This window comes from Triticum aestivum, chromosome 2D, assembly GCF_018294505.1.
Source record: "Triticum aestivum cultivar Chinese Spring chromosome 2D, IWGSC CS RefSeq v2.1, whole genome shotgun sequence".
NCBI classification, from domain to species: domain Eukaryota; kingdom Viridiplantae; phylum Streptophyta; class Magnoliopsida; order Poales; family Poaceae; genus Triticum; species Triticum aestivum.
This window is the reverse complement of record NC_057799.1, coordinates 74,934,726-74,943,718: the sequence shown is the minus strand read 5'-3', so window position 1 is coordinate 74,943,718 and position 8,993 is coordinate 74,934,726. Positions and strand designations below refer to the sequence as shown.

General features: G+C 39.7%; 1 long non-coding RNA gene across 1 annotated transcript; it reads left to right on the top strand.

The window, feature by feature from the left end:
- Window positions 1-6,724: 6,724 nt before the first annotated feature.
- On the top strand, window positions 6,725-8,549 carry LOC123048791 (uncharacterized). The gene is made up of 3 exons (XR_006423376.1): window positions 6,725-7,803; window positions 7,985-8,039; window positions 8,340-8,549. It is a non-coding gene; the product is annotated as an uncharacterized lncRNA (long non-coding RNA).
- Window positions 8,550-8,993: the final 444 nt, after the last annotated feature.

Genomic DNA, 8,993 nt, shown 5'->3' with positions numbered 1-8,993 from the left:
GAATGACCTGAAACTTCACGGAGATTATTTTTGGAAATAATAAAAAATACTGGCGAAAGAATCAAGGCCAGGGGCCCACCCCCTGCCACGAGGGTGGGAGGCGCGCCTGCCCCCCAGGGCGCGCCCCGTGCCTCGTGGGCCCCCTGGAGCTCCACCGACCTCACCTCCAATATTATATATTCGTGTTCGGGGAGAAAAAACCAGAGAGAAAGATTCATCACTTTTTACGATACAGAGCCGCCGCCAAGCCCTAAACTCTCTCGGGAGGGCTGATCTGGAGTCCGTTCGGGGCTCCGGAGAGGTGAATCCGTCGCCGTCGTCATCATCAACCATCCTCCATCACCAATTTCATGATGCTCACCACCGTGCGTGAGTAATTCCATCGTAGGCTTGCTGGACGGTGATGGGTTGGATGAGATTTATCATGTAATCGAGTTAACTTTGTGAGGGTTTGATCCCTAGTATCCATTATGTTCTGAGATTGATGTTGCTATGACTTTGATATGCTTAATGCTTGTCACTAGGGCCCGAGTGCCATGATTTCAGATCTGAACCTATTATGTTTTCATGAATATATGTGAGTTCTTGATCCTATCTTGCAAGTGTATAGTCACCTACTATGTGTTATGATCCGGCAACCCCGAAGTGACAATAATCGGGACCACTCCCGGTGATGACCGTTGTTTGAGGAGTTCATGTATTCACTATGTGTAAATGCTTTGGTTCGGTACTCTATTAAAAGGAGGCCTTAATATCCCTTAGTTTCCGCTAGGACCCCGTGCCACGGGAGGGTAGGACAAAAGATGGCATGCAAGTTCTTTTCCATAAGCACGTATGACTATATTCGAAATACATGCCTACATTACATTGATGAATTGGAGCTAGTTCTGTGTCACCCTATGTTATGGTTGTTACATGATGAACCGCATCCGGCATAATTCTCCATCGCCGATCCAATGCCAATGAGCTTTTCACATATTGTTCTCCGCTTAGTTACTTTTCCGTTGCCACTGTTACAATCACTACAATACTGCTACTGTTACTTTTGCCACCGTTACTGTTACTTCCATATTACTTTGCTACTAAATACTTTGTTGCAGATACTAAGTTATCCAGGTGTGGTTGAATTGACAACTCAACTGCTAATACTTGAGAATATTCTTTGGCTCCCCTTGTGTCAAATCAATAAATTTGGGTTGAATACTCTACCCTCGAAACTGTTGCGATCCCCTATACTTGTGGGTTATCAGGTGCGCCCTCCTACCTCGTGGCCGCCTCGCGGAATTCTAGACTTCAAATCCAAGTCTTCTGGATTGCGTTTGTTCCAAGAAAGATCATCGTGAAGGTTTCATTCCATTTGGATTCCGTTTGATATTCCTTTTCTGCAAAACACTGAAATAGGCAAAAAAAACAGAAACTGGCACTGGGCCTTCGGTTAATACGTTACTTCCAAAAATAATATTAAAGAGCATATTAGAGCCCATTAAACATCCAAAACAGATAATATAATAGCATGGAACAATAAAAAATTATAGATACGTTGGAGACGTATCAAGCATCCCCAAGATTAATTCCTGCTCGTCCTCGAGTAGGTCAATGATAAAAACAGAATTTTTGATTTGGAATGCAACCTAACGTAATTTTCAATGTAGTTTTCTTTATTGTGGCAAGAATGTTCAGATCCGAAAGATTCAAGACAAAAGTTTAATATTGACATAAAAATAATAATACTTCAAGCATACTAACCAAGCAATTATGTCTTCTCAAAATAACATAGCCAAAGAAAGCTCATCCCTACAAAATCATATAGTTTGGCCATGCTCCATCTTCGTCACACAAATTTCTCAAATCATGCACAACCCCGATGACAAGCCAAGCAATTGTTTCATACTTTAGTATTCTCAAACTTTTTCAACTTTCATGCAATACATGAGCGTGAGCCATGGACATATCACTATAGGTGGAATAGAATGGTGGTTGTGGAGAAGACAAAAAGGAGGAAGATGGTCTCACATCAACTAGGCGTATCAATGGGCTATGGAAATGCCCATCAATAGATATCAATGTGAGTGAGTAGGGATTGCCATGCAACGGATGCACCAGAGCTATAAATGTATGAAAGCTCAACAAAAGAAACTAAGTGGGTGTGCATCCAACTTGCTTGCTCACGAAGACCTAGGGCATCTTGAGGAAGCCCATCATTGGAATATACAAGCCAAGTTCTATAATAAAAAATTCCCACTAGTAAATGAAAGTGACAAAATAAGAGACTCTCTATCATGAAGATCATGGTGCTACTTTGAAGAACAAGTGTGGAAAAAGGATAGTAACATTGCCCCTTCTCTCTTTTTCTCTCATTTTTTGGGCATTATCTTTTTTATTTGGCCTTTCTCTCTTTTTTTGGGACTTCTCTTTTTTTATTTGGCCTTTCTCTTTCTTTTTTATTTCCTCACACGGGACAATGCTCTAATAATTATGATCATCACACTTCTATTTACTTACAACTCAAAAATTACAACTCGATACTAGAACAAAATATGACTCTATATGAGTGCCTCCGGCGGTGTACCGGGATGGGCAATGAATCAAGAGTGACATGTATGAAAAATTATTAACGGTGGCCTTGCCACAAATACGATGTCAACTACATGATCATGCAAGGCAATATGACAATGATGAAGCGTGTCATAATAAATGGAATGGTGGAAAGTTGCATGGCAATATATCTCGGAATGGCTATGGAAATACCATAATAGGTAGGTATAGTGGCTGTTTTGAGGAAGGTATATGGTGGGTTTATGGTACCGGCGAAAGTTGCGTGGTACTAGAGAGGCTAGCAATGGTGGAAGGATGAGAGTGCGTATAATCCATGGACTCAACATTAGTCATAAAGAACTCACATACTTATTGCAAAAATCTACAAGTCATCAAAACCAAGCACTACGCGCATGCTCCTAGGGGGATAGATTGGTAGGAAAAGACCATCGCTCGTCCCCGACCGCCACTCATAAGGAGGACAATCAAAGAAACACCTCATGCTTCAAATTTGTTACACAACGGTTACCATACGTGCATGCTACGGGACTTGCAAACCTCAACACAAGTATTTCTCAAATTCACAAATACTCAACTAGCATGACTCTAATATCACCACCTTCATATCTCAAAACAATCATCAAGTATCAAACTTCTCATAGTATTCAATGCACTCTATATGAAAGTTTTTATTATACCCATCTTGAATGCTCATCATATTAGGACTAATTTTATAGCCAAGGCAAATTACCATGTTGTTCTAAAAGACTCTCAAAATAATATAAGTGAAGCATGAGAGATCAATAATTTCTATAAAATAAAACCACCACCATGCTCTACAAAGATATAAGTGAAGTACTAGAGCAAAATTATCTAGCTCAAAAGATATAAGTGAAGCACATAGAGTATTCTAATAAATTCCGATTCATGTGTGTCTCTCCCAAAAGGTGTGTACAGCAAGGATGATTGTGGTAAACTAAAAGCAAAAACTCAAATCATACAAGACGCTCCAAGCAAAACACATATCATGTGGTGAATAAAAATATAGCCTCAAGTAAAGTTACCGATAGACGAAGACGAAAGAGGGGATGCCTTCCGGGGCATCCCAAGCTTAGGCTTTTGGTTGTCCTTGAATTTTACCTTGGGATGCCTTGGGCATCCCCAAGCTTAGGCTCTTGCCACTCCTTATTCCAAAATCCATCAAATCTTTACCCAAAAACTTGAAAACTTCACAACACAAAACTTAACAGAAAATCTCGTGAGCTCCGTTAGTATAAGAAAACAAACCACCACTTTAAGGTACTGTAATGAACTCATTCTTTATTTATATTGGTGTTAAACCTACTGTATTCCAACTTCTCTATGGTTCATACCCCCCGATACTACTCATAGATTCATCAAAATAAGCAAACAACACACAAAAACAGAATCTGTCAAAACAGAACAGTCTGTAGCAATCTGTATCAAACGAATATTTCAGGAACTCCAAAAATTCTGAAATAAATTGGTGGACGTGAGGAATTTGTCTATTAATCATCTGCAAAAATAATCAACCTAAAAGCACTCTCCAGTAAAAAAGGCAGCTAATCTCGTGAGCGAAAAAGTTTATTGTTTTTACAGCAAGATCGCAAAGACTTCACCCAAGTCTTCCCAAAGGTTCTGCTTGGCACAGACACTAATTAAAACATAAAAACACATCTAAATAGAGGCTATATGAATTATTTATTACTAAACAGGAACAAAAAGCAAGGAACAAAAATAAAATTGGGTTGCCTCCCAACAAGCGCTATCGTTTAACGCCCCTAGCTAGGCATAAAAACAAGAATAGATCTAGGTATTGCCACCTTAGGTATGCAATCCATAAGTGGCTCTCATAATTGATTCATAAGGCAATTTAATTTTCTTTCTTGGAAAGTGTTCCATGCCTTTCACATGTAGGATTGCAATCTATATCAAGAACAATGAAATTTATGGCACATAATTCCTATTTGCAACAATAAGAACATCATTAATCCTCCCCATAGGTTTGTTAATGGTGGAATCCGCAAGATAAAAATTTAAAGAACAATCATCAAATTCACGGAAACCTAACACATCACACAAAGTTTTTGGGATCGTGGAAACACTAGCACCCAAATCACATAAAGCATAGCATTCATGATCTTTAATCTTAATTTTAATAGTAGGTTCCCATTCATCATAAAGTTTTCTAGGGATAGAAACTTCTAGCTCAAGCTTTTCTTCATAGGATTGCATTAAAGCATCAACGATATGTTTAGTGAAAGCTTTATTTTGACTATAAGCATGAGGAGAATTCAACACGGATTGCAACAAGGAAATACAATCTATGAAAGAGAAATTATCATAATTAAATTCCTTGAAATCCAAAATAGTGGGTTCATTGCTATGTAAAGTTTTGACCTCTTCAATCCCACTTTTATTAATTTTAGCATCAAGATCTAAAAACTCCGAATCATTGGGACGCCTTTTAACTAAAGTTTACTCATCTCCAGTCCCTTCTTTATCAAGATTCATATTGGAAAACAAAGATTTAATAGGAGTCACGTCAATCACTTTTAGATCTTCATCATTATTATCATGAAAACTAGAAGAACACGCTTTCACAAAACAATCTTTTTTAGCACGCATCCTAGCGGTTCTTTCTTTGCACTCATCAATGAAAATTCTCATGGCTTTGAGAGAATAGTTGATATCATGTTTAGGTGGAATAGATCTAAGTTTCAAAGAATCAACATCAAGAGAAATTCTATCCATGTTCCTAGCCCACTCATCAATCTTAAGCAATTTTTCTTCAATCAAAGCATTGAAATTCTTTTGGGAATTCATAAATTCTTTAACACTAGTCTCAAAATCAGAGGGCATCTTATTAAAATTTCCATAAGAGTTGTTGTAGGAATTACCATAATTATTAGAGGAATTACTAGGGAACGGCCTAGAATTAAAGTTTCCTCTATACGCGTTGTTATAAAAATTGTTCCTACCAACAAAATTCACATCCATAGATTCATTATTATTCTCAATCAAAGTGGACAACGGCATATCATTAGGATCAGAAGAAACACTCTTATTAGCAAACAATTTCATAAGTTCATCCATCTTTCCACTCAAAACATTAATCTCTTCAATCGCATGAACCTTTTTACTAGTGGATCTTTCGGTGTGCCATTGAGAATAATTAACCATAATATTATCTAGGAGTTTAGTAGCTTCTCCTAAAGTGATTTCCATAAAAGTGCCTCCCGCGGCCGAATCTAAAAGACTTTTAGAAGCAAAATTCAATCCGTCATAAATTTTTTGTATAATCATCCATAAATTCAAACCATGTGTAGGGCAATTACGTATCATTAATTCCATCCTCTCCCAAGCTTGTGCAACATGCTCATGATCAAGTTGCTTAAAATTCATAATATCGTTCCTAAGAGAGATGATCTTAGCGGGGGAAAAATACTTAGAGATAAAAGCATCTTTGCACTTATTCCATGAATCAATACTATTTTTAGGCAAAGAAGAGAACCAAGTTTTAGCACGATCTCTAAGCGAAAACGGAAATAGCTTCAATTTAACAATATCATTATCCACATCTTTCTTCTTTTGCATATGACACAAATCAACAAAGTTGTTTAGACGGGTAGCGGCATCTTCATTAGGAAGGCGAGAAAATTGATCTTTCATGACAAGATTCAACAAAGCAGCATTAATTTCACAAGATTCAGCATCGGTGATAGGAGCAATCGGAGTGCTAATAAAATCATTGTTGTTGGTATTAGAAAAGTCACACAATTTAGTATTATTTTGAGCCATCGTGACAAACAATCAATCCAACACACAAGCACACAAGAGGCAAGCGAAAAGGGCGAACGGAAAAGAGGCGAAGAAAAGGCAAAGGCAAAGGTTTTCGAAAATCGTTTTAGAAGTGGGGGAGAGGAAACGAGAGGCGAATGGCAAATAATGTAATACGAGGGAGAAGAGTTTATGATGGGTACTTGGTATGTCACTACAACAAAAACCTCCCTATACCAACGGATGTGTACCAACGATTTTAAAAGATGTGTTGTTTGTCCCACCTCCCACATGGCCACATCCCACCTCCCGCACTTCGAGCTAACCGGTACCTCCATAGATGCCTCCTCCACCCAAATATCACGCAACAAAACATTTCTATCCGCCATCTGTCTCCCAAGATTCCTCTCTCTCTCTCTCTCTCTCTCTCCCGACTTCCATGACCAGCGGCCGCCACTTCCGATTCTGGCTAGATCCGGCGACGTCTCGCGTTGTAGGTCATAGGCCAGCACCCCCCAACCTCCCAGTACTCTCCTCATATATTCCGTCGTGGCGACGCCCTCTGCGTCCCTGCACGTGTCTCTATGGCAACCGTAGTCGCCACGCGTTGCCGGCGCCCGGCGCAGCTCCCACGCCTCTGGTTTGGAGGGCCACCACCCAGCGTCTCAGCATGCGCTGGTGCCGGCTTGGGCATGACGGTGCTGCTCCGCCTCGGCTACCTTGTGTCGACGGTCAATCAGGATTGCAGGTTGGATCTGAAACAATTTGCGGTGTAGGGTGCTGCTCCCTTCTCTCGGTGCTGGCTGGCAGTGGAGACAGGTTCGAGGTAGGAGGAGCTCGGGCTGGAGCCCCGTCCGTATTCCTCAATTACCAATGGGATCCCGCCTGTGTTGGTGGTTCTTGCGGCTCGCAAAGCCTTCGGCGGCGATGTGGCTCCTTTTGTATTTATTTTGGTGCCCGTCCTGGTCCTGTTCCGATTCCTGGCTCGCGTGCATGTGCCCGTGATGTGTGCGCGTGCTGATGGATATTACAACCCTTCGTGACGCTGATTGTTTGCTACCACCGTTGTCTGCTATTGCTTTTGTCGCTGACTGCTATTGCTACTGCTGCTCATTTTTCTGCTATTTAGTACTAATACAGTAGATAGAAGATGATCTGCATTCCCAAAGAAAATAAATAGAAGATAATCTGTATGTTTGAAAATTGTGAACCGAGCCAACTACTTGTTATCTCTTCTCTAAACTTTCTCTTGATCAGATTCTCTTTTGTGCTGCAAAAATTACTCAATGCACATATAATTAATGTGTTCAGTAAAACTCATGGAAAAATCTAGCTCCTTATTGATTCCATGGTCCCTTTTCCTTACAATTGTTTGCTTTATGTGTCTCGCTTCCAATTGCAGAGAAAATATTTTTCAGAAAAGGAAAGTAGGATTTCAACGCTGTGCGCCCGTGCTCCACACCTAAGGTATGCCATCGTATAACATGAGTACTAGATTTTATATGATCAGTTCATGAATATCCTTGAAGTGGCACACTCCCTTGCTGATGTAACTCCGAGCATGGACTTTTGCTATTGTATTATTGTTTGACAATCTTGTATGGATTTCTGGTAGGTACTAACTATGTGATTTGTACTGTGTTTTTAGTTTGATCCAACTGGAATTCGTGGTGTTCAAGAATGATGCCTCATCGTGTAAACAGGTACAATTTAAGTGGGAGCCATGGATAAGTTTAAAAAAGTAGGGTTGTAGAATTGTAGTCGATATAGAGACAAGAGCTGACCAATGTGGAGCAGACTGACAATATTAATGGAGATACCCAGTCTCGCATGTTTTATTCTTAGTTTATGCAATAACCGTGATGTTTACAAGAAACTGTCCTACATTACAGGTCAGGTTTCAAACTGTTGACAATAGACGCGTAAATAGATGAGATTATGTTGAAATCTTTATTTTTTTTGGCGGATTGTGTAAGGAATTAACTTGCTTTAATGTCGTGCAGCTTCAGGGGCAGATGGATATGTATGGCTTACTACCTCATTGCAGAATGTGGGGCAACCCAGTCGCTTCCTTGAATACCGTCCCCTCGTTCAGGCCACTAAGGTGTCCGTTTCCACATCTTCTCATGTCGTAGCACTCTTATTTATTCCATATCTTCAATTTTTACACTAACTGGTCCATATATGTCTATATTTTCCGGTCTTCACTTTTGTCCAGTCCCATATTTTATAGATTTATATTGGTATTTAGTTATTAAATGACATGACAAATGATACCCCCTCCGTTCCGGAATACTTGTCGTGGTTTCTTTAGTTCAAAAATTTGAACTTAAACCACGACAAGTATTTTGGTACGGAGGGAGTACATGATTAGGGAGCTGAGTAGTGACCAAAGATGAAATTCAATTGATTATATGATATGCCACATTGGCAGTAAAGGCGCATGGGTGGTGTTTCTTAAAACTGGGTATGTATTGACAAATAATTGTTCATTTAGCTGAATTCTTCTCATCGTTGATATAATATAAGCTTTGGATAACTGTTAGTAGTGAATGCATGTTGATGCTTGTTCACATTGTGCAGGCACATCCGATTGGTCAAACATGATCGGTGTTCTAATATGTACGCCTATTAAGTTATTTATCAGTTATACATAG